The sequence below is a fragment of the Pinus tabuliformis genome, chromosome X, assembly GCF_031772625.1.
Source record: "Pinus tabuliformis cultivar Carrire ecotype Pingquan chromosome X, CPIR1, whole genome shotgun sequence".
In the NCBI taxonomy this organism is placed as follows: Eukaryota; Viridiplantae; Streptophyta; class Pinopsida; order Pinales; family Pinaceae; genus Pinus; species Pinus tabuliformis.
The window spans coordinates 307,567,632-307,584,233 of record NC_142308.1 but is presented as its reverse complement, the minus strand read 5'-3'; positions in this window follow the sequence as shown (position 1 = coordinate 307,584,233).

The window sequence follows — 16,602 nt, the reverse complement described above, 5'->3', positions numbered from 1 at the left end:
TTTTAATTCCTTCAAAATAAATTTTCAAACCAAGCTTAAGCAAAAATTTAAAAAAATCTACACACCTTTTTTCACTTTGTAGGAGCTCGATATTGCCTCTGACGTATCTCTGTACTTTCCAATCATCTAGTTCTTAATTTGTGACCTGTAGTAGCTCTCTGTGTCGTCTTTCCAATGCCACCATTTTGATCCAAATTGGATTCTCCAAGAAAGAGTTATGAACAATCTCCCAAGATGACCTGATTATAGACCTTTCCAGAAGAGTAAAGTTGTATGAAGTCCCATGTGTACAATTTTTGATATTTGGTTCTAAAAAAGATATAAAAGAAACTACAGTCCGTCCTCTTTCTATACCTTCTTACGAAGTCTCAATCTGATTCTGAGAGAGAAAGTTATGGCAATTTTCCCCAGGTCACCTGTTTTGAATGTAATTCCAGAGTCTGCAAAAAGACAAACTTCCTTAGATCATATCTCCGAAAATATCGCGTGAAAAGCTTTGAAATTCGGACCCAAGGTTCAGCGCGATTTCTTCTCAAATTGGTTTTTTTTGCGACTTCTGAAACGTCATAGAAAAAACGTTATAGCGAAAATGCCACGATGACCTGTTTGGAGCAGCGAAACCCTAGAATCCAAAGCTCTGATACCAAATGTTATGAAACCAGCTCAAGAAAAGATAGAAAAGATAGATCAACGCCATATAATTTAACCTCTTCGAGGGGGCAACCTCCTTTGAATTACATAAATGAACAATTCTTTGATCATTCAAATGACAAAACCTCCTTTCTATATATAGGAGTCTATGGAGTCACAATATAATCCAGCAGACCTAACAATAATAATATAAAGCCACAAAAATAACAATAGAGGGATTTTATGGGGCACAGAAATAAAAATATGGGGGTAATAGGGGCACAACAATATAAATAAGGGGTATAACTATAATAGTAATGGGGTAATCACTAGTATTATAGGGGCCCAACAGGCACTGTCCCCAAACCACTACTAGGGGGGCTCCAAACATGTAGCCCCCCTTGGACCCCCCATACAACAATAGTGGGGGAAAGCCTCCCCCAAACCCCCCTGTCATGGATTGGGATCAAAATGTGGTTGAAACAAGACCTCTAAATCAGGAATATAATAAAGCTCCACATCCAACACCTTTAGTGAGCTCATTTTTGGTATATGCTTTCTTATAATGTTTTGAAGGTGCTCACCAAGATCAATATCGGAGAAAAGGGTGTCAGAATAATAATCACACCCATTGTTCCCATGAAGCAAATGATTGTTCTAGATTGTCTGTAGAAGTTAGGAATGGACAATTTTAGGTAGAAATAAATGAGATTTAGTGAAACCTCTATAGATTCACCAGCTAGATTCATGTATAAATTTCAACAATTGTACTGCAATCAGTAAGATTTTTGTGTCGAGTCTTCTTCTTTGATATAGTATCAAACCCGAGGGTTTGAGAAGCATTGTGAGGTTGTGGCATTGTATGAGGAGGTAACCGAGCTTCTAGCCCATTTGAGCCACACCTATGGAGGAAGCATACATTGCTAGTGTGAATGATGAGGAATTTCTATGTGAGACTTTGAAGTTGTGGGTGAGATCTTAGTGTGGCTGTCATTGCACATCAATCTGCATGTGACTCTCATGATAAAACAAAGGTATGATTTTTGTATACAAAGTATGATTGTCATTTCTATATCTATATTTGTGTTCCAATTGCATTATGTGTTGTTTAAGTTTTTGGTACCACAGCTAGTTCATATCAAATTCAGTAACATCTTTTTTGTTGAAGCAAGAGACTTTCCTTCTATTTCAATAACCAAAAGGTAAAGTTACAATAATTACAAAAGGCCTGAAAAACATAAGGCCTACCAAGTCAACGAGATCAAACTAACTAAGAAGAGACCTGCCAAACCAACAATAGGACAAGCCAACAAATAACACATCCCTTCTAAAACAAAAAAACACAAGGTCAACGACCTGAGTAACTACGAATGGCTCCACCAAGAAGAACTAAGGTTGAAAACCGTTGAACCTCCCGTGGTAAAATTGCAAATAGTGAACACACTCTCAGCCCGTAAAACTAGCTCGACGAGATTTGACCGTCGAAAGCTTTCGGCGAAATGGATGGCAGTGAGGGATATCGGAGCACCAATATGCAAGGAGAATAAGGCGCGGGGAAGGGTGGTTTGAAGATTCTGACCACCGCCACGTGGGGAGGGCTGAGTGGCATCGCTCTCAATGAGCCAAAAACACTTACCATCTGAGAGCCTTGCGATCAAAAAAGAAACCGCTTCAAGCCTGGTTTCCGAACCGTAATAAAAGCCGCGAGGAAAAATCGAAGTGGGAGCCGACCAGCCTTTCCTCCCGCTGAACCTGGAAACCTGCTGCCGAAAAAAGCTCACTGCCGAACCCTTCAGACACTTCAAAAGAACCCTAGTGGCTCCAAACAAGGAGCAAAGGGGATAAGAATTCATACCCCTCAGGGAGAAAACACCAAGCAGAGAAGGCCCTAAATTAAGGAGCCGCCCGCCGAAGGAAAAAGAACAGATTAGAAGAACCTTATTCATAGCCTGCCCTTTGAGCCCAGCAATCGAAAATATCTTTGTCCTCGGTGGCTTGAGCATCACAAAGAGCTTTTAGTCTGCTTGGAGGCCTTTCCTACCAATTCATCTCGATTCTGCAATCAGGATTAATCACCCCTTGGTTGGCCAACCGATCTACAATTTTGTTGCCCTTCCTTCGAACGTGATTGAAGCTGACCGTACGAAAACTCTGGAGATGATTTTGGATTCTCTGGTAAACTTGTATCAGTCTCCAATGCTTCGAGACGCTTTTTGCCATAGCCGATTTTCTTGACAGCAGTTATGGAAGTCTCAGAGTCTGCTTCGATGAGAACATTTGAGTAGTTATTATGTTTGAGAAGCTCTAGAGAGTGCTCCAAATCCATTAATTCACCCATGCTGTTGGTGGCTTGGCCTAAATGACAGTGGAAAGTAAAAATTATTTTTCCTTCTTCGTCTCTTAATACACCTCCATACCCAGCCATCCCTGGGTTGCGTTTAGAAGCCCCATCAATGTTGCACTTCAGAAACCCTTTGGGTGGAGGATGCTAGAATTCCTTTTCCCTTTCCACCATTCTTTTTTTTTTACTCAGACCATAGAGGATAATCTCATGCATTCCCAACTGCTTGAGAGTTCTTAATTCAAGAGCCGTGGGAGGATTAGAGGGATGACTGTGAACAGTGGTGGAAACCATCTCTTTTATCTACTTTAAAATCAAGTCCATCAGGCCAAGAGGAGTAGTTTTTTCATCCTTGAAAATTCTTTTGTTCCTTTTTTTCCAGGCATTCCAAATAATAAAACTTGGTGTAAAGGTCCAGGCTAAATTCAGGATCTCATACTCTGAGAAGTTAGTTCTCCACCTGTTCAGTGTGTTAATAATGTTGTCTTTGTCTCTGTCAGTCTCTTCAAAAATGCTATTGAAAGAATCCCACAACCAGGAGGTGTAGGTAAAACTATTGAGAATATGCTCCATAGTCTCCTCTTGAGCCTCACATAATTAGCATCTAGAAGGCCCCATAACTCCCCTCCTCTGCATGCTATCCCAAGTTAATATTTTCCTATGATGAACTAACCACATGAACAATTTGATTTTCATCCACCCTTGGTGACTCCAAAGTTTTTTCCAGGATTTAGTTAGACAGCAGGGAGCTAAGTTAAGAGAAATTCTTTTAGCATCCTTAATATTAAATATTCCTACTTTGTTTTGACCCCATCGTAACTGATCTTGCCTATTTGTGACCAGGATCTTCCTTTGTTCTAAAATGTTCATGAGTTCTTCTATTTTTTCTTTTATGGGGCCGCCCGCTCTGCATTCTATTTTCTTCCATATTCTCCATTTCTCAGTGTCTTGAGGAGGATTCCAGAAGTCCCTAACTTTAATTAGTCCTTGTAAATCAGTTTCTTGCTTGATGTCCATAAAATCCTCCCTTAGCAACATTGGTTCTTGTTGCCATTTATCTTCCCATAAGAGAGCCTGATCACCTGCTCTGATTTCCCAGAAGCTGTTGTTTTGTACCATGCTTCTATTATTCCAGGCTTTATTCCAGATGTAAGAGCCTTTTATGTTCCCTGACATTCTGATGAGATCACTCGTTTGCCAGGAGTTTTCATATTTCTCTTTCCAGGTTTTAGCCCATTGCGCCCCTGGTTCTTTAACCCATCTCCACCATAGTTTAGCTCCTAAAACATTGCTTAGAATCTCCTGATCATCTAGGCCAAGGCCACCATGACTCTTAGGTTTGCAAATTTTATCCCAAGAATCAAGGGCCCACTTCTTTCTGGTTTCCTCCTTGCCCCAGAGAAAATCTCTCTAAATGTTCCTAAATTGCTGTAAGACTCCTTTGGGAGCTAGCAGGGCTAATAAAAAGAAAACAGGGATAGATTGAAGAACTGCCTTCATTAAGATCAATCTGCCAGCAAGGTTCAACGCTCTATAAGTCCATCTTTTGATTCTGTCTTGCTCTGAACGTTCCTAAATTGCTGTAAGACTCCTTTGGGAGTTGGCAGGGCTGATAAAAAGAAAACTAGGATAGATTGAAGAACTGTCTTCGCTAAGATCAATCTGCTAGCAAGGTTCAACGCTTTGTAAGTCCATCTTTTGATTATGTCTTGCATCTTGTTGAGAACCGATTCCCAGATACTTTTGTGCAAAGGTTTATCCGTTAGGGGGATACCCAAATATTTTGATGGGAGGACTTCCCTTTGAAAGCCTAGAATTCTGGAGACGTTCCTTTGAATAGCAATGTTAGTGTTTCAGAAAAACAATTTTGATTTGGAGAGATTCACTTCCATACTTGAAGCAGAGGCAAATCCATTTAAGATTTTTTTGTACGTTGTAGCTTCTTTTACTGTGGAGATACCCTACAACATGGTATCATCTACAAATTGCTGATGAGTTAAAGATTGGTTGTTCTTCATTAAATGGAGGCCCTTGATCTTTCCCAAGACTTGAGCCTTTTTAATGGTACGGCCCAATCCTTCCATTATGATGATAAAAATAAAGGGAGAGAGTGGGTCGCCCTGCTTGAGGCCTTTGGAAGGCAATAACATCTCAGAGGGCGATCCATTCACCAAAATTGAAAAGCTGGTGGAAGTAGCCAAAGCCATAACCCATCTGATCCAGTCATGATCAAATGAAAAAGCTGAGAGGACCTTTTTGAGGTAAGTCCAGTTCACCTTGTCATACACTTTTGCCATGTCTAATTGCATGATCATACCGGCCTGCCTTTCATTGGTTAGAGAATGAACAACCTCGTGGGCCTGAATAATATTGTCCAGGATTTGCCTTCCTTCAACATAATGAGACTGTTCACCCGAAATCAAAGAAGGAAGAAAAGGTTTGAGTCTGTTGGCCAAGGTCTTGGAAATGATTTTGTAAACAACATTGCATAAAGCAATGGGCCTGAACTTATCAGGAGTTATGGCCGAGTCTTGCTTGGGGATCAGGGAGATGAAGGAGTTGTTGAGGGCTTTCAGCATGGATTTGCTTCTTCTAGAGTCCTCAACCACCTCCAAAATGTCATGTTTGACAACTTGCTAGCAGGCTTTGAAAAAGTCAACATTGAAACCATCAGGACCAAGATCTTTTCCATTCTACATGTCTTTGATTACCATACTGACCTCTACTTCGGTTACTGGTTTGTTCATGTTAAAGCTATCCTCTATGGATACCATCCTGGGAATATTCTTTATAATTTCCTTGATGTATTGATCTCTGTCTAGATTATTTTCATTGGTGATGCCTCTGAAATATTGTACCAGCACCTTTTCAATATTCTTGTGAGAGGTCTGAAGCTCCCCATCTTCATTCGAAATTGAAGAGATTCTGTTATGCGTTCTATTGGCTAAGGTGGAATGGTGGAAAAATTTAGTGTTTCGTTTCCCTTCTTTGAGCCATTGGATTCTTGACTTTTGTCTAATTGCATAAATTCTCCCAATCCAAATTGAGTTTTTCAGCTTGCTCATTTTTGGTTTTGTCAAAACCATCTATGATCATTGCTTGGTTTAATTCCTACAATTTGATCTCAAGTGATTTTTTTTTCACAAAGATGTTACCAAAATCCTTCTTGTTCCATTCCTTGAGTTTGATTTTTATGTACTGAAGTCTTTTATGAAGGAGGAACATTTTGGAGCCCTGAACCTGAAGATCTTCCATCCACCATTTTTCAATGTTGCTGATGAAATCTGGGTGGGAGAGCCAGATATTCTCAAATCTGAAGGGTCTGTTTCTGGGAGCATCAATTCCCTTGATTTCTAATTAAATCGACAAGTGGTTAGAGCCTCCATATGGGAGAATAGTAGTGGATATTTCTGTATTAGTAAGTATTAGTTGTTCAAAGATCACAAATCTGTCTAACTTGGAGGCAACCTGAGCATTGCCTCCTCTTTTATTGTTCCAAGTAAAAAGACCGTTTTGCATTTCAGTATCAACCATTTTCATGTCTTCTGTGAAAGAGTGGAATCCGATTGAATCTCTACTGAGGATTCTAGTGCCCCCTTTCTTTTCCGAAAGAGATTTAATCATGTTAAAGTCTCCTCCAATGACCCAAGGGATTTCTTCATGTCTGCTTCTGAGATCTGCCAGAGAGTTCAGGAATCTGAGCTTCTCATCAATTCTTTGAGGACCATAGACATTCGTAACTAGGAAGGTTTCAGACATTCCTAATGGTTGAATGATGGTTGATAAGTAATTTCTCATTGCCTCTGCATCTATAATGTTGACTTTTTGGGGGTTCCAAAGCGTGAGAATGCCTCTTGCTGTGTTCTCTGCTTTGACTTCTAGAAACTCATATCTTCTGAGCCATTTGTTATGAAGTTGTTTTATTTTCTTAATAGAGCATTTTGTTTCTTGAATATCAAATTTAGTAACATCACTATAAGTGTGTTGATTTATTTCTAGTGTTGAAATAAGACTAATGTCTACATGTGATTTAGCAAAGATGGTGAATTGCTCGATCGGTAAAGATCCTAGTGTAGCCACTATAAGATCTATTTTTGGTCACCACTGTGGTGTTAAGTCTAAGACTAGTGGAACCCATGACCTATATTGCAGACTTGTGCTAGCATCTTCATGAATTAATGACTCAGTGGTGAGTAGGAATCGTTTAGATGTTTCGTTGACCATAGTACAGAGGCATTTTTGAACCGAATGCATGTATAGTCATGGAAGACTATTTCAAAATTTTTCGTTGAAGTGACCCCTGCCATTGCTGATTTATTTAGAAAAGCATGTAGTCAACTAGTCTAGTGTGCAAAGGACAGCCATGTTGGTTGTAGGTGTTGCGTTATGTGGTCAACCCGATGTGAAGTGATCTAGCAGCATGATCAAGTCTATGTTATGAAAACTTTTAGGGGCTAATATTTGCAAGTGGACAAATTTTCTATGCTTTTTCCAAAAAAAAATCATTAATTTCCATTTTTTCAAAAAATTATTCACCCAAATTTATAGTATAAAGTTTGTTTACCTTATAAATTGCCAAAATTTTATATAGAGAATATATAAAATTATTATAAATTTGAATACTTTTACAAAAACATTGCTAAACATTTTACAAATTGCATATTACGTACTAGTGAAATTCCCCAAAATTTATAAACTTTAAAATAACTTTCCATCCTTAAAATTTTCCATGGTCTAAGTATGGTGCATGTGAGTTAGAAGAGTTGAGTGTTGGTGAAAATCTCTTAAACCTATAAATAGAGAAATAGATATAAAGGTCTATGAACTAAGTAAAAAATCCAAGGTCGAAGTTAGAATGAAGAATGTGAGAGGGTGAGATGATGTCTGTCGTGAGAGAGAATAGAGTACATGAATATAATGTGAAGCAAAACCAAGAGGGAAATATGAGATATGGTGGAGTCAAATCAAGCAAGGTAGTAGTAGAAGGTGAAGTACGAGAGAGAATCAAATCGTCATCATCGGCCTATGTAGTTCACATCTAGACCATCAAATTTGTTGGAAGGTGTTGTCGTCACTAGCTGTTTTCATTTTAGTTGTAATATTTAAGCTTCATTGTGGTATCCTCTCTTCGTTGATATTGCTTGGCATAATTATGCCAAGATTTTTGGCATAGAGAAGTGTGAGAGAGGATCGGACTCATGAACTTAGTGAAAGCATCATGCGGTGAATGTGGACTAGTAGATCAAGTCTCATTCATTCAAAGAACTTCTACAACATTTTGTGTTGACTAGAGGCTCGTGTTGGGTGGAAGCTTGTGTGACTAGAGGCTCATATATATGGTTAGGACAAGATAATACAAGCTCGTGTGACTCTGCGTAGTGCGGCTAGTGGGTGGAAGCAGCATCACTCTTGTTGATTCTCAAAGCCCAAGTTTGATTTTTGTGGGACTATGAGATCCAGCGTGAAATATTTATGTGCGTAGAGAGACTTCTTGAATTCACTGTTAAGATCTGTGTGGAAGAATTGGGGAGAGACTACAAACAATTTTTGTCGGGCCTATATGTTGATATCAAGCAATTGCATTGGAATTCTACCTTCAATATCTGCATGTCGAGCGGTCAGCGTGGAGTGGATTTCTTATGGTGGTAAAACTTCCTTCAGAAGTGGCATATCGACCTTTGCATGCGACTGTGCTGGAAAGTGGTTGTTGCTAAATGAGCTAAGTGCCAATCTTCGTGTGCTGCATCGATGTGGATGCTGGGATTATATATGGGTGTTGAAGAAGAGAACACAGCCAAGTTTATGTGTGAAGTCGTTTGAATAAAACATCATTGACTGTATTGTCGTTCTTGCAGGCCATAGGGAGATGACAGAAGAAAACTGCATATTAGTTATGGGATGACAAAGAAGAATTAAGCAGTTCCAGAAAAAACTAAAACAATTAAGGGGAAAGAATCAAAGGGAAGAAGCTACAGAAAAATATGAAATGTGTCCGGAAAAATAACTGATACTTGAGGATTAGAATGCAAACTACACTAAAATCTGAGGAATTTGAAGGAATATATGACACCTTCAAACAATTATTTTCGATTTTGCCATGTTTTTCAGGTATAAATTATGAATCTTGCACAAATAAAATGGTAGAATTAATTTTTTCATCTAATTTATTCCATCATGTTCAAGAAGAATTTGTTAATCTCCATGATAGGAGGAAGGGAGCAATATTATTATACTTTATTATATCAGCAATTGATGAAAACATTTTTTCTAGAATTTTAAATGAATTTGGTGAAGTATGTAATGAAAAGATATTCTGGGATATTCTTGAAACTAAGTACACTATGGAGGAGAGTGAGAAAGATGAAGCTAGTGGTTGTGTTGAAAGCATCACAATTGGGATAAAGACTGAAAGTATGTCTGTAGCTGAACTTAGAGTAGCATGTGACAGTAAGGAAACTCCCTGTGATTCAATATTTAATGATGAATATGAAACAACTTTTTTTTTTTTTGTAAACTGAGGCGGTATTCTATTACTGAAAATAAAAGATACTACATACATAGGCAGGTCTCAACCCGCCCTTAAGGGAAACCGGGTGACCATCGAAGGTTTTTAACAGCCATCCACAAAAAGTATATAACCAGTCTATCTAACCATGCAAAAAACCCAGCTATTGTTTCGACAGTCAAACTGTTTTTTCTTTGAAGCATTACCATCCAAGATTACAAAAAAACAAAAAGAAATAGATAAAAACCTCCTTGCAGCAATTCCATATCCTACTGATTCATTGTATCTGGCTTGGGTCCGCTCTCTGCCTTGATCTCCATTCCACTCGCTTTAAACATCTGCAGAATCTTGTCCATCTTTCTGTCTTGCATAAGAAGAGTAACCTGGATATTCTTCAGCTCCCTTTTGAGGGTGGGGAATCCTTGAGCCAATTCCACCATCTCCAAGGCCACCTGTTCCATAGCTTTGGCCAATAATCTCTTCATTCCCCAATAAACATGTAATGACTGCTTGTACAAAGACATTCTTCCTCTTGTGTGCCCCGGGTCAGGGATAAACCGCTCCCAATCCTCCATTTCAGGGTCTGAAATTTCCTGCATGGCCTCTTCCTCTAAGTGGTCAATAATTCTTCTGATGTTTGGGTTTGTTTCTTGAAGATATGCTTCCTCTGCCTCTTGCAATTTTTTCCTCATATCTCTCTTTCCTCTTTTCCTGCCTCTGACCTCACTAGCTGATCCTTCCTCAAATTCAGATCTTTGGGCCCTGGTCCCTCTACCTCTGCATCCGCCAGTCCTCCCTCTACCCCTCTGGTTCCCACGTCCTCGCATTCCTCTGCTCCTTCCGCGTCTTCCACCCGCTCCCTCTTCATCATCTTCCTGACCCTCATTCTTATCTTCGCTTTCTTCCGTTTCATTGTTGTTCTGCTTCCACTTACCTACTTTCCCACCTGTTGCCCGACGCGGCTCCTCATCTGCAAAGTAGTCTCGTATATCAAACTCTTCCTCTGACTCGTCCAGGATGTCAAGATAAATCCTCTGTAAGGTTTCCTCTGCAAGACTCTTTCCTTTCTTGTCTAAATTCGCCCCCTTGCTTCGCGTCCATCGGCCTTCTCCCTGGTCTTGGTTGACGGCCATGCTGCTTGTCTTCGTCTGCTGGAAATTCGTAACTCTCCTCCTCTCTTTGCTGCAATTCACTCTTGGTTTCTTCCTTTTCTCCGTTCGATCGCATGCAAACAGTAATGAATCCCTGCTCGGCCACCTTTTCTTCTTGAAACTTCGTTTCCGCCTGTCCTCTTCATTAATACGCGTCTCATTTACTGGGTCATGATGTGAGACGTACGCTGTCTCTCTGACGCAGCCACCTCTCGTCCTCGAAACCTTACCCACTTTCCTCCTTGGGATGATCATTCCTCCCATGGTTTGATTAAACTCGCCGTCCCTGACTTTAATTCCATCCACTCGCTTCTTCATACGCCCTAGTCCAACATTAATTGTCCTGTCTTTTCCCCTCCTATCCATAATCAGGAGGCGACTAATCATTCCTTTCTGATGCAGTCGCTTCATCATGATCCTGTCGTAGTATAGTTTGTAATGCGTTCCACCTTGGATCATCCTGAAATGATAGCCAGCTACCATCAATTACCCTGTTCGGCGCTTCACTTCCCCAGTTGGCTAATAAATCGGCTGCTCGATTACCATTCCTCAAAACATGATTGATCATTGTATATTCTATCGTTCTCAGCAACCCTTCTATGTCTTGTATAATCGCTGTTGTCCGCCAACTCTTCGCCACATGATCCCATCTTTTGCCATCCCGTAATTTCCTTAACATATCTATCGTGATCTGGGAATCTCCTTCAATTTCAAGATTCCTATATCCATTTCGAACTGCAATTCGAAGTCCATTATATACTGCCCATAATTCCGCTTCGTTGTTCGTCATTTCCCCTCCCCATTCAGCATACGCCCACCGTGTAATACCTCTATTATCTCTGAAAATGCCCCCCCAACCTGCTTGTCCAGGGTTACCCTTCGATGCCCCATCGAAATTCAATTTGATCCGTCTATCCCCTGGAATTCTAAAATGATTTGGACTTTGCATACAATATCTATTTCTCCTGTCTATATTGGGGTAGATCATCGTATAGTCAATATTCAATTTTGAAACTATTCGCTGTTCCTCCGGGTTCAGCTTCCAATCATCTTCGTCCCAGGCTTCAGACAAAACCGTTTCTTTTATCGACCTACATATTTCATCCCAAATTCTTGATTCTTGGCAGCTTTTGTCTCTAAAGAGTCTTCGATTTCGCTCTTTCCAAACCTCCCAGATTACAAAACCAACCGCCAAATTCCATAGCCTCCTTACAACTTTACTTTGAAAATTCCCCTTTCCCCATTGAAGTAGGGTATTCCTAAGGCTAGCTGGATCCCTATTTGATTTACCAAAGAGTACCCTAAGTTCTTCCCATAGACTCTGGGTATATATACATCGATTCAGTAGGTGCTCCTGATTCTCTATCTCTTTACTACACAAGTAACATCTTGATGGTCCATTCATTCCTCGTTTCTGAATATTGTCCCAAGTCAGGATCCGTCCTCTGCATACCAACCATGCAAAATATGTTACTTTTGGCCACCATTTTCCTTCCCAAATCTTTTTCCAGTCCATTGGTTCATCTTCCCTTTCCTCTTTCGTTTCCCAGTAATATGCTTCTTTGACTGTAAACATCCCCTTCATCGCTTTACCCCATCTAAGGATATCTTTACCTTCTCTGATCTTAATTTTCCTCGATTCTATTGCACTGATATACACTTGCCCAGTCTCCGGACTGATACTATCATCCCATTCCTGCGGCCTTTTCCAGACTCTCCATATATCATTTAATGCTTCTCTTCTCCAATAATCCCTCACATATTCCATTCCTGCTCTTTGCGCTGTTGCTTGGACATCATGAAGATGTTGGTTCCTATTCAGCTTATCACGCTGCTGCCATCCTTCCTCCCAAAATCTTGCTGAACTACCTTCGCGAATTTCCCAGAATGCTAGGTTCCTAACTATATCCTTATTATTTCTTGCTAAATCCCATATTTGTGATCCTCGAGGAGTTTCTTCTATTCTTAGACGCCCTTCAATTGTACCTGGCATATCATATTTTTGGTTCCATATTCTTTTCCACACATCAGTTCCCCCCTGTACCCATCTCCACCATAATTTCGCCCCTAAAACCTTATTTATGATTTCCGGATCTCTTACTCCCAAACCTCCTTCCTCTTTCCTCTTGATTACATTCTTCCATGAAACTAGAGTCCATTTTTTCTGTTGCTGAGGTCCCCCCCAAAGAAATTTTCCCAATATTTCCCTCAGTTTAGAGAAAACACCTTTGGGAGCAGCCATAATGGACAGGGGATATATGGGAATAGATAATAATACCGATTTTAAAAGGATAACTCGACTTGCTAAATTCAGCAATCTGAACGACCAACTAGCTAATCGTTTTCTGATCTTTTCCAACAAGCTCTGCCAATTCTTTATGCGGTGTGAGTTTATATCCAGTTGAATGCCCAAATATTTAGTCGGTAACTCTCCCTGTCTAAAGCCTAGAACTCTGGTTAAATGAGCTTTGACAGCTTCAGGTGAATTAAATATAAAAGTACAAGATTTATCATTATTGATCGCCATACCTGAAGCGTTCATAAAAACTTCTAAGACATTCTTGAAACTTCTCACCTCTCTAAGCGACGCTTCTCCAAATAGCATCAGATCATCAACAAACTGTTGATGTGTGATGATTAGATTATTCCCCCACAACCTAATGCCTTTGATTCTTCTTTCGCTTACTTCTTTTTTAAGCTTTCTACTTAATCCTTCCATAGCCAAGATGAATAAGAACGGAGAAATTGGGTCCCCCTGCCTAATGCCCCTGGTGGCATTAAACGTATCTGTAGGAATACCATTGACCAAAATTGAGAAATTCGGAGTAGAGATCATGCTGGTTATCCATGCTATCCACCTGTTCTCAAATCCAAAAGCTCCCAAAACCTCGCTGAGATAATTCCAGTTCAATCGATCATAGGCCTTAGACAAATCCAACTTCATAAGCATCCCTTTCTTTTTCCTCACCTTTAGAGAATGTATCACTTCCTGAGAGACCACTATACCATCCAAGATTTGCCTACCTTCCACAAAACCAGTCTGTTCAGGCGCAATTAAATTGGGTAGGATAGGTTTCAGCCTTTTCGCAATCAGGGTGGATATAATCTTATAGATAACATTACACAAGGCTATGGGTCTAAAGCCCTGTGGTTCTTCCGAAGTATTACTTTTAGGAATCAAGGTCAAAAAAGTTGAGTTAATACCTGGCCATATTCGCTGTCTTATTCTTGATTCTTCCACCGCCTCCAATATCTCTTTGCCTATAAAGTGCCAGCTTGCCTGGAAGAATTCCACTGTATACCCATCCGGACCTGGAGCCTTGTTCTTACTCATATTCATCACTACTTCTTCTAATTCTTCCAAGGTTACTACCCGCATTAGTGCCTTATTTTGGTCCTCTGTTACTATTCTTGGTATCTCCCTGCAGATATTAGTAATGGCTTCCCCTCTATCGCTTTGATTTTCCGTTAGAATCCCCTTAAAGTAGTCAACTAGAGTCTTTTCAATATCCACCTGTTCTATCACTCTTTCTCCTTCTGCATTCTTAATTGAAAAAATTCTATTCCTCTGTCTATGTTGAATCATAGCTTGATGGAAGAATTTTGTATTTCGTTCGCCTTCCCTTAACCAGCGTACCCTTGATTTTTGTCTCCACAAAATCTCCTCTTGTTTTCTTCTCTCCTCTAACTGACTGATAATTCGCCCTTCCTCCCTACTCTTCTCTTCGTCCCTGCCCTCCAATATTATTTTTTGTTGGATGTCCTCCATTTCTCCCTCTAATTTCTGCTTTGCCTCCATAATGTTACCAAATTCTTTCCTATTCCAATCTTTGATTCTTTGTTTAATTTCCTTGAGCTTCAATTGTATAGTATGCATTTTCCCTTTGCCCCTGATAGTGCATTGATTCCACCAATCTTCCACTTTCTCTATAAATTGTGGGTCTCTAAGCCAAAAAGATTCAAATCTAAAGGGTTTCTTCCCTTTGACCTGCTTGATATCAATCTCTAGCCGAATGGGCCAGTGATCAGAACCAAGGCTAGGGAGGATTTGAGCTTCAATAAACACATCACGATTCAAAATTTGCTCCGAGAGCAGAAATCTATCCAGTCTGGACGCAATTTGGTTCTGTCCTCCTCGTCTATTGTTCCAGGTATGTACCCCATTCGTTGTATGAATATCTACTAACCTCAGGTCCCTAATCATATCATTGAATTCCTCCATATTCAGATCCTCTCTCCTTATTCCCCCTCTCTTTTCTCCTAAATTCCTGATCATATTAAAATCCCCTCCTATCATCCACGGGGTGTTCGGAATTAAACTTCTCATAGTGTGGAGGTTCTTCAAAAAATCTTTCCGTTCTCTATAATTATGAGGCCCATACACTCCGGTAAACAAGATTCTTTCCCCCATTCCCACTAATCTAAACAGTCCTGAAAGGATTCTAGGCAAAGTAAACCAGTGTTCAAAAATTACCTCTTCCGGGTTCCACAAAATAGCCAACCCCCCTGCTGTCGCTACTGCATCTAGGGCCATAACCTCGTATCCTAATTTCAGCTTCCTTATAGTTTCTGCCATCTGTTGACTTTCCATTTTCGTTTCCTGGATTACCATAATACTTGGCTTGTCTTTCTTCACTCTTTCCTTCAAATATCTCTGTTTCCCTTGACTATTTAGTCCCCTAATATTCCAGCTTGTAACAATCATTTAAAACTTTTTAGGATTTTGTAGAAATACCTCTGACAGAGGTATCACCCTTCCTGAATTTACTAGGGTCTCTCCGACTGCTTGGATTGATTCATTTAACGTTCTCCTTCAATGAATATGAAACAACTTATGATCCATGATATGATGATGAAAATTTTTCAGGTTAAAGCTGGTTACAAATTCTGTAGGAGAATAAACGTGTACATGATTTATTAGGTGGAAGAGTAACTCTGCTTGCAAATCAATTTGGTGAGCAAGATGAAACTAAGTATAAAGAAGTGGCAGAGGAAGATAAAGATAAAGTTATAAAGAACTCAAATTATGATGATGTAGTGAATCTCATGAATGTTTCTCAATGTCCAGATATTAGTAGAAGCCAGGAAGAAGCAACACAAAAAGAAGAATATAATTCAGTTAAAATGTCAATTAAACTATACTTAAAAACTATTAATAACGAAAGTGAACTACTGAAAAGGGAGTTGAAATCTATGTCACAAGGTTTGTCGAACTTTAACCTTGAGGTTCGAATTTTGGTGAAACTTAAGAAAAATTTGAGGTTCGGCGAACCTCATAGCCATTGACCAAGTCCATAGATCAAAAATCATAACTTCCTGTCGCAACTCAAGCTTGTAATTTATCCTTGCAGTTCCCATGTCTGTGCTATCATTTTCGATATTTACTGATGTTGATTTCTTACTATTTTATAGTGTAATTCATTTTAAATTAATATATATATATATATATATATATATATATATATATATATATATATATATGAACCTAATGACGAACATCATCAAAACATTCGAACTCAAACCAAACCTAATCATTGTCGAACCCGAACTCGAACCCGAGCCATGTGAGATTGGTTGAAATGAATTGGCATCACCTTAGTTGTAACAAGGAGAAATATCCAGTGTTATGATATGGAGTAAGAAGGAAAAGAAAGTATTTTGGAGCAACAAGCTCAAGAACAAATTTCATCATTACACTATGACAAAGAAAATCAAAATGAAATATTTGAGTCATGTTTGTAAACCTAGCTGAAACTTAGACAAGCATGAGAGTTAACATATAAGTATTAATTAGTTAACATCTAGGTTGTGATTAGTGAGAGGTGTTAGAATGATGATATGCCCATTTTTCCCATGACAACAATAATTGTTCTAGATTTCGGGTAAAAGTTTAGATAGAAAATAAATGAGAATCTATGAAATCCCTCTAGATTCTTGGATTGGATTGATGCATAAATTTTCATCATTGCAATGTA